General features: G+C 40.6%; 1 protein-coding gene across 22 annotated transcripts in view; it reads left to right on the forward strand.

The window, feature by feature from the left end:
* RHBDD1 (rhomboid domain containing 1) overlaps positions 1-19,015 on the forward strand; it is a 179,380-nt gene that overhangs the window by 11,016 nt on the left and 149,349 nt on the right. For 19 of the 22 annotated variants that reach the window (XR_011969009.1, XR_011969002.1, XR_011969003.1 and 16 more), the window contains exon 2: positions 704-770. The exons of the other annotated variants lie outside the window; for them this stretch is intronic. The gene's annotated coding sequence lies outside the window, so the exon portion shown is untranslated. The remainder of the gene's footprint in view (positions 1-703; positions 771-19,015) is intronic. 22 annotated transcript variants of the gene reach the window in all.

A 19,015-nucleotide genomic window follows, 5' to 3' on the forward strand; every position in this document is an offset into this window, starting at 1 on the left:
AGTCATTATTTTTCATGTATAAAGCTGATTGTAATAAATTCTGTTAAGCATACATCACTTTAAAAAAATAGAGGACGGCATATGAATTTTGGAAAACTGACACCACTGGTTTTCAGAATGGAACCTCATTAAATTCCCCCAAAACTTCTAGATAATCCTGACAGCAGCTCTGGTGTGAAAAGTGGATTTGTATGTATATGTGCAGAGCTTATTTTAATTAAAAATTTAAATTAAAAATTCCCCCATCCTGCTAAGCAAACTTCATATGTGTCCATTTTTAAAAAATCATTTGACCCCACCAGTATTAACTTATTCACCTAATATTTATATATGGATCTTGGGGCAGGGGGGGGGGGAATGGTGATTAGTTATTATGCTGCAGAAAAAAATTTGAATTATTTAAAAAATTTCAATACTGATTCTTATTTTCAAAGAATATGATTCCTCTCTCCCCATACTTGACTACACGGTAGTACAGCATGTTATTTAATTTATAATTGGCCATTAGCTCCCTTACATTTGCAGTGGAGAAAATTGTGAAATTGTGAAACCTGAATAGTCTAAATTTAAAAATTACTTAAGGAGTTCCTATTGATAGCTCTTGATAGTACGTCCTTTGCTGTAATGTATGTTTTCAGCCCAGATTCTAGACCTTGAAAGGTTTTTGTTTTCATCTCTTGCTTTTTTTGTTTTCTGTAAACAGATATCAAGTTGCAGTGGAGTCTACTTTGTGAAGTCTTTTATCTTTTGATCTGGGAGTAGCCTGGCAGGTAATAAAGCTTGAAGTGGATGGCTTTTTTTTTGCTTTCTAAGTGAAAAAAAATTAAATGTTATTTAAGATGGTTGATTAACAAGAAGCTGTTCTGTGTAAATTAATTGCTGCTTTAATGATGTCACAGCCTTGTCTTTTCTTGTTAGCCAGATAATTGACCAGAAGTCTCGAAGCTTATTGTAACTGACAGTCATCTGACCTTACAGGCTATATTCAAATGACACATGTACAATGAATGTAAATGCAGCTTGTTCATCGTTTATATAGTTCGTAGGGCACCTGATCTGGTCTTCTCCTTTTTTACTCTTGCCTTACTTTTCCTTTGAAATTGATGGTTAAGAAATGGAATTTTTCACTTATTCTTTCAGTAAATAAATTCCAAGACAAGATGAGAGAAAAAAACAATTTAAAGACAATGCTAGCATATTTAGAGCTTGTAAACAAGAGAGCTGACATAGCAGTGAATGAATGAATAAATGAACTAATGAATGAAAAAGAAAATATATATTGTTTTCTACTGTGTGCAAAGCACTAGACACACACACGCACACACGCACACACACGCACACACACACCACACACACCACACACACGCACATGCACACGCACACACAGACACACACACACGCGCACACACACACACACAGACACACACACATCCACACACCCACCCACACACACACCCACCCACACACACAGACACACGCACACACGCACACACATGCACACACACAGACACACACACATGCACACATGCACACACACACATGCACGCACACGCACACACACACAGACACAGACACACACACCCACACACACACCCACATACACGCACGCACACACACACATGCACACACACACAGACACACACAGACACAGACACACACACAGACACGCACACACACACACAGACACACACAGACACAGACACACACGCACACACACGCACGCACGCGCGCGCATGCATGCACACACACACAGACACACCCACACACACACACAGACACACCCACACACCCACACACACACACACACAGACACACACAGACACAGACACACACACACACACACACACGCACACCCACCCACACACACAGACACAGACACACACACATGCACACGCACACACACGCACACACACGCACACACACAAATGCACACATACACACACACAGACACACACACACACACACGCACACACACACACACCCCCCTGGCCTTGCTCTCAAGTGGCTTATATTCCAGTTGAGGTGGCCATTACATCACAGTCATTATATTGTATATGTGTATGCATGTGTATATATGTTTGTATAGTTATATTCTGATAATGGGGAGGAGAACAGTGTTTTGGTTTGGAAAGTCCTAGGGATGTTGAGTGGAGCCATTGGGAAGTAGGCTCATTGACCTTTCTAGTTGTAACATCAGTTTGGATTTGATTTTTCTTGAATATGAAGAGGGGGAGGAGGAAGAGTACTGAGGAGAAGATGGTTGGCATGTAAAGGAAAGCACAGCCAGGCCTGGGTAGAACTAGTGAATCTTGGGAGGCATTCACCAATAAGGATCTCAGGATCCCCATTTTGGAACTCAGATTTAATAAGTTCTGAGGGTGTGACTGCATGGGGGACAGCAAGAGAATGCCTGAGGCATAGTATGTTTTTATATGTTTGCACATCACCCATGATGTCATTGGTCCGCTTCGAAAACAAAGGACAAACTGCAACACTAACATGTTTACCTAAGTTGAACAGGGAGATATCACAAGGAAAGGTTTCCATGTTTAGGTCACTTAGGGAGGAGAATTCACGGCATCTCTCATTAGTCCAGGTGATATTTTCAAGGGGTCTGTCTTAACAATGAAAGAGAATGCTGTCAGTGACCTGAACTGGAGAAGGATGCTCTCAAGTATAGAGTATAACTTAGGAGAAAGCCCAGCAGAAGGAGGTTGAGTCATTTTCTTTGGAAGGAGTGGAAAGTTAAGTGAGGTATGTCAGAGAAGCTCACTTAAGACTGCTGAAGTAAGAGTTAAAATCCTTGACACTGGAAAAAGGAGGAGATTGACTGAAGAAGCAAAACAACCAAGTGCCCTTTAGAGATGACCTTGAAGGTTGACCTGTAGAATGTCAGTCAATGAGAGAGGAGCTTGTGGTGTAGTCTGTTTAATTCAGCAAGTGTTTTTGGAGCACCTGTTGTGTTCAGGGATCTGCGACAGATGCTGAGGATTCAGAAACAAGAGTCCCAGTTCTCAAGGGAGTTACATGCCAGTAACCAAATAAACCTGGAGGTCTCCAAGTAGAGGTTGTATGAGTGCTTGTCAGAATTTTTGGAGAGGGACCTCCTGCTGGAGAGTTTTCCACAAGGTACGGTCTTTCTTTGTGCCTTCTCAGCTTTGAAATTTTATTGTCCTTTGTACCCAGGTAAGTATATGCGATGTAATTTGAGTAAGGAGAGAAGAGAGAGAGAAGGGGAAAGGGAGGGGAAAGGAGAGGGAGGGGAGAAGAGGGGGACGATGTTAGTGTTGGGGGGGGAATTGAGGAAGGTTGAACAGGAGAGATGGAGGTGAAAGGAGAATACCTTCCAATCACTGGGAGCAGCTTGTTCCAGTGATGGAAATGGAACATGATATTAAATTTGGAGAACAGTTATGAGGCCACTTTGGCCCCAGCATACAGTATTTGTAAAGTATTAATGTGGAATAAATATGGTGGTTGGGAGCTAAATGATGGATGGCCTTAAATGCCACACTGAAGATTCTGTATTTAATCCTAGAGATTATCCTAGGGAGTCAATGAAGGTTTTTAGCAAAGGCATGGGTGGCATAGTCTCACAACTAGGAGAGGCTAGAAGTAGGAAGATCAATTAAGAGGTGATGACACTGGTCCAAGTGAGAGGTGATAAAGGCTTGTATAGAGAGGCCAAAGATGCAGGAGATGGCCTGTACATAAATTGACCTGACTTGGTGACTGACTGGATAAAGGGAGACAGAGGAGAAAGAGCAGCATGACTCCAATATTAGGAATCTGGATAACTGGGATCATACGACTGTAGACTTGGAAGTGGATGGGCCATTAGTAATCTCTTAGTACAGCTTATTTTTTTTTAACCCATGAAGATACCAGGACCCAGATAACCAAGTTCTTTGTCCCAGAACCCACAGGTAGTAAGTAGCAGAGCCTGGAGGTGAACCAGGTGAACCTCTAGCTCCAAACCACTTTATTTAGGTCATTCCCAATTATCTATAGAACTGACCAATTTCTGGATTAAGGAGAGTGGTTTTTATTAATATGAGGAAAGTGAAGATTTGGGAGATCTCATTTTGTTTTATCTTGAGGGTTTTTTAAATTTATAATTTAATTTTTTTAGTTAACAAAAATATATTTCTTCCTCTCTTCCCCTCCCACCCAGAGTACAAAACAAAGCTTTTATAACAAATATTCATGGTTATACAAAACAAATTCCCTTGTTGGCCATGTCCAAAAAATATATTCCATTCTAGATCCTGAGTCCATGACTTTTCTATCAGGAGGTGGGTAGCATGTGTCAGTCACTGGTGAAAGGAATCCATCTAGATCTCCTCCAGCCTCTGTTTGAAGACTTCTAAGGAGGAGGAACCCATTACCTCTGAGACTACCCTTTCCACCTGAGGACACAAGTTTTTCCTGACATCAAACCAAAATTTGAGCCTTCACAATTTTTACCCAATTTTAGCTCTAGGCTCTACCTTCTGGTCTGATTATGAACAATTCTAATCCCTCTTCCACAATAACCCTTCAGCTCTTTGAAGACAGCTTTCTGCTTTCTTTCCCTCAACCCCACCTTGGCCTTAAGGCTAAACATCTGTAGTTGCTTCAGTTGATTCCCTTGAGACATAGACTTAAGGCCCTTCAGTATCATGGTTATCTTTCTCTGGGCCTTTTCTAACTTATCAGTATTCTTAAACAGAGACCTGAGCCAAGACTTCAGATGTGGTATGACTACAAAGGAGAGGTCACTGGATCTAGAGTCGATAGGACTTGCTGACTCTTAACAGCTGTGTGACTGGGGGCAAGTTACCTCAACTCCTCACACCTCACTTTTCTGTAAAAAGAGCTGGCTGAATGACGTGGCCCTGGAGGTTCTTTTTCACCCTAGATCTGGGAGAATCCACTGTTAGCAGTCATCTCCCTCTTTCTACCTCTTTTAATGCAGCCAAAGACCTGATAAACCTTTTTGGCTGACACATCATACTGTTGACTCACACTGAGCATGCCCACCCCTGAGTCATAGATAAAGCGTTCTGTATCCCCTGTGATAGGGAAACTGAACACAGGGTGACTAATGGGAGTAGGGGCAGAAAGAGGCTGCACAAGAAGGTTCTGGGAGATTGGAAGCAAGATGGAGAAGACCAGAAAATCATTGGACCAGCTCCACATGCTTAGTGAACCCCTCCCAGAAGGGCAGTGTAATCATATTGAACCTTTACCTACTGTGCTGTATGGAGAGAGCCCAGGAAGCATTTGGCTGATACCTAAAGAGCGATAATTAAACGAGAAGAATCCTAGTTTAAGTTTGTTTTGTAGCTAGGATTCAATAATATCTCCCCAAGGAATTTTATGGGATCTCTGAAACAATATGCCAATCCATTAAATTAATGCTAATGATACCTTGTGTGTTATACTTCTAACATGGTCAAAGTTCAAATAACACACACCCCTGTGAGATGGGGAGGGTCATTTGAAAGAAAAGGAAATGGAGGTGCAGAGAAATTGTGCCTAGAGGTCATTTAACTTTTTTAATGATTGAGCCAGAATCTGAAGCTGTGACTCCTGTCCCTTGGCTTATGCTCTTTCCACTTGGACCTCTCCCCTTTAGATAAAGGCTGTAAGTATTTATTTCTTCTAGGGCTTGTACAATGCATATAGGTGCCAGTGATCAAAGTGTAGAGGAATAGGAACCAGGAATTTTTTATTCTAAACCAGAAAAGCACCCCGAACAGTGCTCTGTGTTTACCCTTAGTGACCCAAGTGGCATTGGAAGCTACCTCTAAAGAAAGGTGAGTATGCTCATGGACTTTGGTTTACAAAAATGAGTCGGGATACCAGGATTCTGTTTGTGGAATTTTTGTGAGAGAAGAATGTGTTTCTTTAGTTTAAAGTGGCATCCTCTTGTGTGGGATAGGAGAATAGTCATGGTTTTTTTTTTTTTATTTGCCATTTTCATCCATGTAGAGAGTGTCTATGCTGGTGGCATTTATGAGTGTTTGTAGGAGGGTGTAGCAAACTCTTGACTAAACCATTGATGACACAGAGGTGATTGATTCAGACTGCAGAATGACACCTATTTTTTGGACATGGCCAACATGGAAATTTGTTTGACTTCACTCTGCATATTTATTGCAACCCTTGCTGCCCAGCTTTGATAGGGGGAGTCTCCTCACTGAGAGTTCCTTGTGCAGTCAAGTCCAAATAAAAAATGCCTTTAATAGCTCTGGGCCTTAGATTATAAATTGCCATAGGTTATAAACTCCTAAGGTAGGGATTGGAAAATTACAGTTTGGGGCCAAGATGCCACCTATTTTTGTTCTTTGTGAAAGCTAAAAATATATATATTTTTAACATTTTAAAATAAAGTTTTATTGTATTTTAAAATGTAAAAATCATTCTTCTATAGAGCAATTTGGAACTATGCCCAAAGGGCTATTAAACCATGCATACATCTCATTTGACCTAGCAATACTACCACTAGGTCTGTATCCCAAAAGAGATAAAAAACAAAAAGCAAAAAGGAAAAGGACTTACATGTACAAAAATATTTATGTTAGCTTTTTTCTGGGGCTAAAGAATTAGAAATTGAGGGGAGGCCCATCAGTTGGGAAATGGCTGAACAAGTTGTGGTATGTAATTATGATGGAATACTATGTACTTTAATAAATAATGAGCAGGATGCTCTCAGAAAAACCTGAATGGGCTGATGTGAAGTGAAACATATTGGGTGCAAAGTAACAGCAATAGTGTAAGGTGATCAGCTCTTTCTCAGCAATATAATGATCCGTGACAATTCTGAAGGATGAAAAATGCTATCCATCCCTAGAGAAAGAACTGATGGTGTCTGAATACGGATGAAGCATACTTTTTTTTAACTTTATTTTTCTGGAGGTTTTTTTTGTCTGTTTTCTTTCACAACATGACTGTTATGGATATGTTTTGCATGACTACACATGTATAACCTATATGGAATTGCTTGCCTTCTCAGTTGGGCTGGAGGTGGGGAGGAAGGGAGAGAATTTAGAACTCAGTTTTAAAAACACATGTTGAAAATTGTTTTTACATGTAACTGGGGGAAAATTAAATACTAAATAAATAAAAATATAGCCTGTTGATAGGATTTCACCGTCAGGTGCAGTTTGATGGTCCCTGCTCTAGAGGACTGAGCTGTTATCCATTTCAGTGAGAGATGCAGCATCCCCCAGAGACTCCATCCTGAGATAAAAGGTGGATGAATTATTTTTGTTCTTGTTTTGTCATGGTTGTTTGTCCTTTGTTCTCAAAGAGGACCAGTGACATCAGGAGGGTGATGTCTTGACTTGCAAGTGAATTGGATTTAAGTGAGGCAGAGCTGGGCAAAGTCATCAGCCTCACTCTCTCCTTCAAGGTCATCTGAGTGCAGTGGCAAGAGATAGATCAGGACAACTGGAGATGACACCAGATGCAGTGGGAGAACTTGGCCTTTTTAAGCTAAAGTCTTTCCCAGGTCTTAATTTGACTGAGGCAACACCCATTCCGTGATTTAAGGCTAGGTAAGAAGTGAGGCAAAAAATGACCTAGTTTGCCTGCTTTAATTAATATCAAACTCGGAGGGAAAGACCTTCAGGGTTTCCAGTCAGAACAGAAATAATTGCTATTTAACACTCATTCTGAGCTATCAAAACCTAAACAATGAATGACCAAGTGAGGCTTGGGCTGGACCTATTTTTTGCCAGCCATTGAGAGCCAGAGGGATTTGGGTTTAAGTAGCACCATTTCAAAGGGAATCATGGGCATCTTCTCCCAAATATCCTTGGAAATTGAAGTCCAAAGAGCAGTACAAAGCCAGGTTTGGAGGTACTGAAAGTTATTTAGAGAGTTACTGAGTGGGGAAGCGTCCTGCATTGTGCTGCAGGGTCAGCAATTCCAGTTCTGTCAATTTTGATTTTGTCTTGTCCTGACATTAGTTAGTGGGGAGTTTTGGGGAAATTTTGGTCATTTCCCCCTCTAGATTTTCAACTCAGCAAGTGTAAGTTACCATTAACTAGGTGATGGGGATACACAGACAAAAAGCAAACAGCATCTGTCATCAAGGAGCATAATTATGTTCTAGTGGAGTGGGATGGTGGTAGGAGAAGTTATCCTGCATAATCTCAATTAACAAGTGGGGAATTGGGAAAGACGCTGTATAAGAGATGACATTTGAACTGTACTTTGATGCTAGGGGTTTTAAGACAGGGTGAAAGGTTAATGCTGAGACTACCTGTGTAAAGGAATGGAGATGGTCTTTTCTTTTAAAAACAGGAATAAAAAAGTCATTCCATTTATGAGACCTTTTTTCTTCCTTCCTCAGAAGCCAGGAATGATAGTTGATCCTCTAAAATGTATTGACACAGATTTTTTTTCACATTTGGCCTCATAGGAAACACCAACATAAGAAAAATGACAGACAGTGCTGGGCTGTTGCTCTGAAATGCCATTCATTTTAAACACAAAGTTCTTTCAACAATCTCAAACATTCTTCTCCCAGCCTCTACAGAGTTTCTTAAAAGGCTAGTGAGATCGGAGACAATGACAAACTTATTCCATCTTTCATCCATTGATTTCCCAAACATGCCACAACCTCCGAAATGTACAAATTTTCAAACTGGACTTGAAGTGAACATTTGTCTTAAATAGAGCCTGCCACATGGATACATTTTTTGTCACCTACTCAAAATAAATGGAAAGTTTTAGAGAGTTCCATAAGGGAAATACGTTGGGTTCCCCTATGAAAGCAACAGAGGCTGCCCTAGCATTCCAGGAATTTGGTTTTGGTTTATTTTTTTACTCATCCAATGAAAAGCATTTGAAAAGTCTGAATAGAAAAAATTCTAAGACCTAAGAAAAGAAAGACTGCTTCCACTTTTATAGTAAGTTATGGTTAAAGACCTTGCTTCAATTAATAATTTTCTCTCAAGGATTTTGTGGATGTAACCCATTCCCAGTTTCTGGACTATTGAGTCTTCCCCTGATGGCCTGGCAAGTTAAACAGTTCCAAACCCTTTTCTGCTACCTCTCTTTTTATTAGAGAAAACTGACCACTAGCAAAATGGGCCTTTCTATTCCTATGACCATACAGTTGATAGGAAGGCCATAAAGCACCTCAGCTGTGAATAATTTGGTGATTGACTTGTGGGATACAGGTGATAAGTAATGTACGAGGAGACTGACTCACTGAGGAGCAGGAATTTGAACAGGGCCTTGAAAGATGGCTAAGATTTGAATCAGCAGAGAGAAAAAAGGGAAGGTATTGGAATACCTGGAGGTAGAGAGACAAAGAAGAGATGGTGTAAAGTGTGGTAAGGAGCTTTGGACAGAGGTCATATCTTCATTCTCACTTCTGTCAGCATCTGCTTGATACATGCTTATGAGAGAGTTAATTAACTTTCTAGGGAGATAAAACTAACACCTGCAATAATTTGACTTTCATGAAATGACGAGGAAGGCTGCTTAGAAGTTCTTAGGAGATGACTTTGGGGTGGCAAGCAGTTGTAAATTTAAAAAATTTGGCATCTTAAAGGAAACATTTCAGAAACATTACCCTTATTCTGTAAGCAACTTTCTAATCTCTACACAATGTCTGCTTCTTTCTGTTCTCATAGCTTCCACCCCTTTTCCTTCATTGCCAGACACTTAGAAGAGCCCCCAAATGGATATTTCCCATCTCCAGTCTCATTGCTCCTCCGTGCATCATTAAAGGTTTTTCTTCATTTTGCATAGACCTGATTGTCACATCCACCTGACACCCTTTGCAAGCCTCCTGTTGCTTGGGAAAATAAAATTCAACCTCCTCACCCCATCTTTCAAGGCCCTCCTTCTCCTGATGTCTGCTGACTTCCAAACTTCTCTGGGTGCCTGTACCCCAGTCATACTGAGCTGTTTATTGTCCTTTGGACACATTTAGAGCATCCCGATCCCTACCTTTACGTGCATTAATGCGATGCAATGGAAAGAGTATTGAGTTTGTAGTCAAGGAAGCAGCATTCAAATCCTGGCCCAAGGCTTGCCCAACTTGGCGCATTCTGGTAGTATAACATGGGTGTTTGGGCATCTGCCCCCTCTGGGTCTCAGTTACCTGAAATGTAAAAAATAGTGGAGGGGGAAGAGGTAGACTAGAGGTAGAACATTCTCACTGACTTCTTCTCTCTTCATCCTTCCTTCTGCTCTTTGAAATCCTTCATAGTTCCTAAGACTCAGCTCAGATAGGATCCCCTTCAGAATGTTTTCTCTTACTCCTTCAATCAAATAATTCTTCCTTCCTCTGTTACATAGTCTATACTAGTCAACTCTATAGTTATTTCCCATATGTAACAATATAAACTCTTGGGGTCCTTATCCAGATTGGGTCCCCAGAAGGTGGCTAGCTTGGCCTCTCTATCAGGGTTTTAAGGGCAGTGAGGCACCCCCCCCACCCCCATCCTAGTGTGTTTTCTCCTACACCAGTCTCAGGTGTGATTTGATATCTCCTTGATATCATTGAAAAGTAGTTGATACTAATTAGTTTTTACAAAGGAAGGACAGAAGTTACAAAGAATGTCCTCCTTCCTTATCATCCCTTAAACATTTTGGTGTCTAGGGAAGGGAGGATCACACTGAAAAAAGTTGCCCCAAATGCTTTGCCACCAAATCATTTCAGTGCAAGGCATTCTGATGGATGGAGGGACTTCCTGGCTTGCTTCTCAGCTTCCAGGATGATTCACTGCTGCTGGATCCCACAGTTCACTCCAGAGGGGATTTCTACTGGCCTCCTGGCTGGACTGCCTAAAAACTCTGGCAAGCAGAAGTCTAGGAACTCTAAGTGTAGGAACTTCCTACTGACCTTCAGAAGCTCCTGAGATTGCGGCCTGATCCTGAGCAGGAACGAATAGACCCTTCATGGACAGAAGCAATAGGGCTGTGAGTCCACAGGCCCCATGTTGGCCCATGTAGGGGGCATCTGTCACTGGCACCTCCTCTCTCTCCTCACTCAAATGCATACAACAGTTCTGGCCTTGGTCACAGTGAGGAAAAAGAGAGCTCAATTTGGCGATGCACCCTCAGTCCTGGCTCAAGCAACCAGTCAGAAGGATTTTCTTCATCACACGTAAGTCAACAGGAAGCAGTCATAGACTACCTACGTGTGCTCTGGAGTGGAGGACGGAGCCTTTTCTGGAAGCAGGCTCCCCAAGCATCCGACAGGGTTGTTGTCACCAGACAAAGCACGCTGTGCATGATCTGAAGGGGAGAACTTGTTTTTCAGTCATTTAGTTGGTCTGACTTCTTGTGACCCTTTGGGCCATACCATGGCAATGCTGTCCTTGGGGATTTCCTGGCAAAGATACTAGAGTGATTTGCCATTTCCTTTTCCAGTGAACTAAGGCAAATGGAGGTTAAATAACTTGACTAGGGTTACACATGTAGTAAACGTCTGAGGCTGGATTTGAACTCAGGTCTTTCTGACTCCAGGCCTCATACTTTATTTGCTGAGCCATCTAACTGCCTCAGAAGCAGAAAGCTAGACCCCTCTATTCCATGTCATCATGCCCTTGAAAAAGCAGGCTCACCATGTGGGACCCCAGAGCATGCTTCCAGGGGAGGGTCCTCATTGACCCATTACATTTTGTATAGTATTGTGAATTTATACATGTTCTGTTCCCTGTGCTATATTGTGAATTCTACCAGGGCAAAGGTCATGTCAGTCTGTGTCAGCTTAATAAATGGTTGTGAAAGAATTAATTACCTAGGAAAATAGAACACTAAAAATAATTTAATTTAGCAAACTTTTCAGAACTTACTCTGTATCAGATATTATACCTAGGTTCATGAATACAAAGACGAAAAGTGATACCCTGACCTCAAGGAGTTAATGGTTGACTAAGTAGGATATGACATGATAAAATAGGGATTATGTCTGTGATTTTACTGATATAGGGAACTCCCAAGTCAAAAAAATCTCCTATATCAGAGCAGGCCACCATCTTCCCTGAAACTTACAATTATAGACAATTGGCTAGAAACTGAGCTTGCCCAGGTTCAATCACTACATGTCCAGGGGAGGACTTGTCCCCGGGTCCTCCTAACTTTGAGCTTGGCCTTCTTACTTGACCCCATTGTCTCTGTTATGTGTACTATAAGGCAGTACGTGATCAGGATGATGGAGAGATCCAGAGTGCTAAAGAGATCATTTGAGAAGGGAGGAGCTCATAGGAGCAAAGACAAAAAGGAAGATTTCATGGAATGGGTAAAATATCTGGCCTGGGACCTGAGGGAAGGAAAAGATTTTAGAAGGCTGAGGTGAGGAAGGCATGCATTCCAAGCATGGGGGATGGCTTTCATGAGTACATGGAAGCAGTTTGGCTGAAAGCTAGAATGTGTGAAAGGGGAGTCTTGTGAATCAGAGAGGAGAATCTCAAATGCTCTAGTAACAAGGGTTTTCTCCTCTAAGCTAAAATGGCCAACAGTCCAACACAGTTGATAATAAATGCCAGGCTGTCCAATATAAACTGCTTTGAATGGATACCCTCCAAAATCTCATTCAAAGACTCTTAAACTTGAATGTTACGGGGAATCTGAGGCATCCACTCAGAGGAGAGGAAGGGTTAAAATAAATAGGAAAAAATTCATGGAAGTGGTCATCCTTGAATTGATCCTTGAAGGATAGGTTTGGCTAGTCAGGAATGGGGAACTTGCAGCCTCAAGGTCACATCTGGCCTTCTAGGTCCTCAAGTGTGGCACTTTGACTGAATCCAAACTTCACAGAACAAATCCCTTTAATTAAAGGGTTTGTTTTGTAAAACTTGGACTCAGTCAAAAGGCTACATCCAAGGACCTAGAAGGCCACATGTGGCCTCAAGGCCACAGGTTCCCTACCTCTGGAGGGGAGGACATTTCAGACAGACTAATGAAGGCCCAGAGGTAATAATGAGTGTGCCTTATTTGATATTTAGAGAGTAGAATGTTGGAATGTGTAGGGGGTGTTTGATTAAGGATGATACATACAAAGCATATAGTAAGTGGCTACTGAGGTACTGCCCAATAAATATGAGAGCCCGCCCTGTGTATGAAAGATAGAGAATGAGAGAATGGATGAGTCAACACCCCTGGGTTCAGTTCTGTCTCTGACATGAGCAGGATGACCTTGGATGAGTTGCTAAACCACAACTTTCTTACCTTCACATCAGGGTACTACACGTTTATTCCACCCCGCAGGATTGTTGTGAAGAAACTGTTTTGTAAGCTTTAAAACTATTATATCAATCAGAGCTCCTGCTATTATTTGTCATTATTCCTAAGGGTAGGCATGAAGAGGAAAATTGGTCATCAGTGCTTCTGTGATAGAATATATTATAAACAGCAAGAATGGTAGATTTTAAAGCATTGAGGCTAAGAAAGTGAGAATCATTCTGAAGGGGCAATTGTTTCATACACACACACACACACACACACACACACACATCTCGGCAACAATTTAGTAGTGAACGTTTTAGGACTTTGGACAGCTCGGGGTATATGTAGGGGAAAGAGTCCATATTTAAGGATCCACTTCTCATTCAGGATGAATGAATGAAAATAAATGGAAAAAAGAAGTTTATTAGTTGCTTCCAGCGTACCAAGGATGCAGAAGAACAGAGCACAAGACTTTTGTGTGTTTTCAGGGAAGCAAGGAAATTGTGCCTCCTTTGTACAAAATTGTGTCTGGTCCCCTGGAGGTTTAAGTCTTCCCTTAACAAACAGGACATGATTTATCTCAAAATAAATACTTGTTTGCTGTCATAGGAAGTGGAATTTCTTGGAATTAAAATGTGCATTTTTTAAAGCATGAAATAGGAATGGCTGAACAAGTTGTGTATATGATTGTGATGGAATACTACTGTGCTATAAGCAATGATGAGCTTCATGATCTTAGAAAAATACGGGAAGACTTTCATGAAATAACGAAGGGTGAAATGAGCAGAACCAGGAGAACACTGTATACAGTAACAGCAACATTGTTTCATGAATGACTCTGAGCAGATAAGTTCTTTGACTATTATAAATAACCCAAGTTAACTACAAAGGACATAGGAAGAAAGACAGGATCTGCTTCCAGAGAAAGAACTGATAAACAGAAGTATGTATAGAATAATTTTGTATACACACAAAGGGGGGGAGAAGAAATAAAGGGGGAAAAAGAAATGTACATGGTAACTTTGTTGTATATTTTAAAAGAATAGCAAATTGTAACATAATAGATTTACAGTTTCATGTGCAGTCATCTTTATTATACTACTGTTAATGGAAATGCTTATTTTATTCCATAATTTAGCAATAAAATAAGTGATGGATGAGGAGTATAAAGAATGTCATCAAAGATAAGGAAAAAAACACATTAAATCAGGTGTCCAGAATGCGCTCCTGATGGGCCCATCTTCCCTGGTGCGTTGTGATCCATGCAATCTGAAGAGGATTTGAGGGTGGCCCTGGGCACATTGGGCAGACTTGTGGGATAAAAGTGGATGTTGTCATCTGTATGGTGGAGGGAATAAATAGCCATATTTTAGATTCCTTGGAGTACAGTCTGACTTTTGGTTCTGTATTCCTTTTCTTATATCATGTTGTCTCTCCAATTGGTGGATGTTGTCATTATGGAGATGATAACTAACTTCTGTTTTGAGCTTTCGAATTTACAAAGCACTTCCTGACAATAATCCTGTGAAGTGTGGGTAGTGCCAGAGTTATCCCTATTTTGCCAGTGTTCATAAACCACCGTCACTGACATTTTATATGGTCCTTGGATCTCAAAACATTTTGCAAGCATTGCCTTTGATGCTCACTGTAATCCTTGAGGTAGGTAAACTGAGGCTTGGAGAAGGTAAGCCACTTGAGAGGGTTAAGCAAGTTGCCTGTGGCCGTACAGCTTGTCACTGGGGGAGCTGGGATTCAGCCAGGCCTTTCAGTCCTCTGCTCTTTCCACTATATTATCCCATGCTATATACACTATACTGATTTTATACAAAAACTTCCCCAAGGTCTAAGGTTCTTTTCCTTTTCCTCTGAACTGTGGTACAAGCTGTACTGTCCTAAGACATGATTATCAAATCTGAAATTGACAATTTCTTTGACCGATTCTGCTTTTTACCTTAGGCATGAATTTCCATTGTTCAGCTAATTTAATCACATGGAATCATTTTCCCTATTTAATTTAAACTCCTATGGGCAAACACACCCACATACTTCTTCCTGGTCCCCCTTTCTGCTCAATAGTGCCAGATTAATTTTCCTTTATTTTTAAATGTACAAAACAAATGTTATTTTTTTTTTACTTTAGTGAAAATATTTGACTTTTTTTTTTATCATATGTCATAAAAGCCCTTAGTTTTATTAGTTAGGTCACCATACTTTCATGTTGAAGCTATTTTATAAGAATTCTATTTTTTAGGAGCCTTCAAAAGTTTTTTTTTTAGTTTTCAACATTCATTTTTATAAGATTTTGAGTTGTAAATTTTTCCTACCTCCCCAAGATGTATGCAATCTGATATAGGCAATGCAATCATTTTATTAAGCATACTTCCACATTAGTCACGTTGTGAAAGAGGAATCGGAACAAAAGGGGAAAATCACGAGAAAGAAAAAAACCCCAAAAAGAGAAAATAGCATGCTTCGATCTGCATTTAGACTCCATAGTTCTTTCTCTGGGTTCGGATACCATTTTCCATCATAAGTCTTTTGAAATTGATTAGACTTAGCTTTTCTTAGCAAAGCAATGATCTATCAAGCTTGGTCATAGCACAGTGTTCTCTTACTTTGTTCTGCTCAGTTCACTCTGCATCAGTTCATGCAGGTCCTTCTAGATTTTTGTGATATCGGCCTGCTCATCATTTCTTATGGAATAATAGTATTCCATTACATTCAACTTCTTCAGCCATTCCCCAGTTGATGGGCATCCCCTCAATTTCCAATTCTTTGCCACCAGAAAAAGAGCTGGGGCTGGATAGGAGGCCAGCACAGGCATGGCTACCCAGAGTCTCACCTGGCACAGGAACAATATACACACTTTTCAGAGCCAGAGAGCATGACCCTTATGACCCAGGGCCTATAATTAACAAAAGATTAACAGAACAAGCCTCCCCTAATCAAGCTTCCCTTAATGGGCTCCAGGTGAGGCCTATTAATGGACAGGGAAGGTCTTTAATTCTAAATAACATTACAGTTGATATACCTAGTCCTTCTAGTGTGAAATCCTAACCATCCTTCAACTTTCTAATGCCACTTTATCATGGTATGGTGGAAGAAAATCATTGGCTCTGGAGACAGATGGCCTAGGTTCAAATCATGTAGCTAATAGTGACCTTCTATATGACCTTGTGTAAGGCACTTAACCTCCCTAAACCTTGATTTCTTCGTCTCTAAATGAAGAGGTTGAATCAGGTGTCCTCTGATCTAGGAGCCTTTTTTTCCCTCCCTTGGAATCATCATCTTGTGGAATCAAAGATTCAGGCAGCTAGGCAGTGCAGTGGATAGATTGCTGGACTTGGAGTTAGGAGAACCCTGGTCCAAATCTTGCCTCAGAAACTTACTAGCAGTGAGACCCTGGGCAAGTCACTTAACCACTTTCTGCCTCACTTTCCTCATCTGTAAAATGGTGACAACAATAGTACCTATCTCCCAGAGTAGTTGTAAGGATCAAATGAGATGGTATTTGTAATGTACTTAACACAGTGGTTGGCACATAGTGGTGCTCAATAAATGCTTGCTCCCTTCCTTTTCTTGGCAGTAAGAAATCACACCTTTTCTATGTAGCCTTTCTTAACTCTTTGAAAGATGGTGTTTAAGATACCTTCTTTCCTTCCTACCTTCTTACCTTCCTTCCTTTCTTTCTTCTAGCAAAGCCAAGATTGAAACCCAGTCTCTCTGATTCAAATCTAGTAGAGTTTTTTTCCCCACTGTACCATTCTGACTTCTCTTCATTTTTTTAAGTTTAAAGACCAAGTAGTTGTGAGCTAAACTTTTCTGGGCAGTGGGGAGACATCAAAAGATTGACTTCCCTGAAGGAGAAAGATCCGTTGGGAATGAAAAAAGTTAGTTGGCTAGTGAATATTATTTGGGTAGCGATTAAGAAGTAAAAACAGAAACAGAATGGAATGGACCATTTGGAAAGAAAGAAAGATGCATGGAAAGATGAGGAATGTGGGAAACAGGCTGACACAGTGATGGGAGACTGATTTTGTCATTTGTTGGACCTCTCTTTTAGCCCATAATAGAGGTAACTAATTGACTTGCCTTAATGGTAATTCCATCCTTCAGAAAGAAAAGGAAATGAGGAAAATGTCTCATCTATGTCTGATCCTCACCAATGAGGAACTGTTAAGTGGAGGGAAAATGGGTACCATGAGGGGGGAAAAAACCACTCACTGTTAGAGTTTGTCATCAAAGAGGAGAGGAAAACCAGACATAGTCGGACATGCACATTAATTTTTGGGGGAAGCATATGACAGTTCAAAGGAAGGATGTAGTAGGACGACATTGTCTAAACTTCCACAGGCAATATAAGTCCAAGTGGAATGAGAAACTCAAGAAGGGAATCTTAAAGGCACCTAGATTCAATTTCAGTGAATAAGTATGGTGTTTAAAGAGGCCATATTCATGCACAAGGAATTCATCAACAAACTTAGATTTTTGGAAAGACACAGAGAAGATAGAAGTAGGACAAATAAGACAGATTGAATTTAAAAACGTGTCTCACAAGAAAAGTATCATTGCTAAAGCTTAGAATGGGGAGATTTTGTTTTGGGTACTGATTGGAAGAGGCAGCCTGGGAGGTTTCCTTCTTGTTCTCAGATCATGTGATTGACTGTATAATGGGTAAATGTGAATACTATGAGAAGAATCTTGAATTTTAGTAGATGTAGGGGCTATAATATAAAATCCTAGAATGTTAAAGCAAGAAGAAACCTGAGGTAAGCCAGTCTCATTTTATAAATGAAGAAGGAGAAGGAGGTTCAGGAAGGTGAATGTCTTGGGATCCAAAGCAGAGAAATAATAATATGAAGGAAAAAACATTTGAGTGAAGCTGAAACACTAGTCTATAGTGTGGATTATAGGAGGGAGAAATTAGAGCCATTGACAGCTATATTAATCCAGTTATGAGGTCCTGAGGGCCTCCATTAAGGTAGTGGACTGGCAGCAGGAAATCACACCTTTTCTATGTAGCCTTTCTTAACTCATTGAGAGATGGTGTTGAAGACACATCTGTCTCTCCCCATATAAACGTAAAATTCTTATGACTCATGGGATCATAGGTTCAGTGGTAGAAGATCCTTTAAAAATTATCTAGCTCAAACCCTCTCTTACATATGAGGAAAACAGATGTCTGTTATATAGACAGAGTTGTCCAGAATCACAGAACTAGTCATCAGTAACACTGGGACTTGAGTCCTCTGTCTCCACACTGCTTGTCCTTGTTACGGCCTCATTGACCTTTGGCCATGTTGTACGTACATCTCAAATGTTTGTAGCATTTTTTTGACTTAATGATTGCATTTTATTGCCCATTTTATACGTCCTTTATTGCTCATGTCACTGTTGTCTGTCTTAGATGACGGTTTCCAGAAATTAGGGACTGCGTCTGTTAATTCTCTTTTTTTCCAAATATTCTACAACACACCATGTCAGAGGTCAACTAAGCCTCCCTCAGTAGTCCATGCGATAATCTGCACTTCTTTATTTGAGATAAAGGAGAATATAGGAAGTAGGGAGTCTGACGTTTTCAGCAATTCTCCGCTTGATAGTCAGGTATTTACTGTAAGAATCTGTCCACCTTGCCTTACGGAGGTGATTTAATATGAGAGTCACCCAGAGTTTGATTTATTTAAACAAAAAAAAATTTTTAATGCGGGGGTGAGGTTAATGATGACTAGGGGATCTAGGATTAATGCAAGGCTCTATGGGGCAGATGGGAGGCCTTCCAGGAAGAAAACAGCTTCCACCGCTCCTGATCTCTTTTGGAGCATAGCCAAAGTTGGAG

The sequence above is a fragment of the Notamacropus eugenii genome, chromosome 6 (genome assembly GCF_028372415.1).
Source record: "Notamacropus eugenii isolate mMacEug1 chromosome 6, mMacEug1.pri_v2, whole genome shotgun sequence".
Classification (NCBI taxonomy): Eukaryota; Metazoa; Chordata; class Mammalia; order Diprotodontia; family Macropodidae; genus Notamacropus; species Notamacropus eugenii.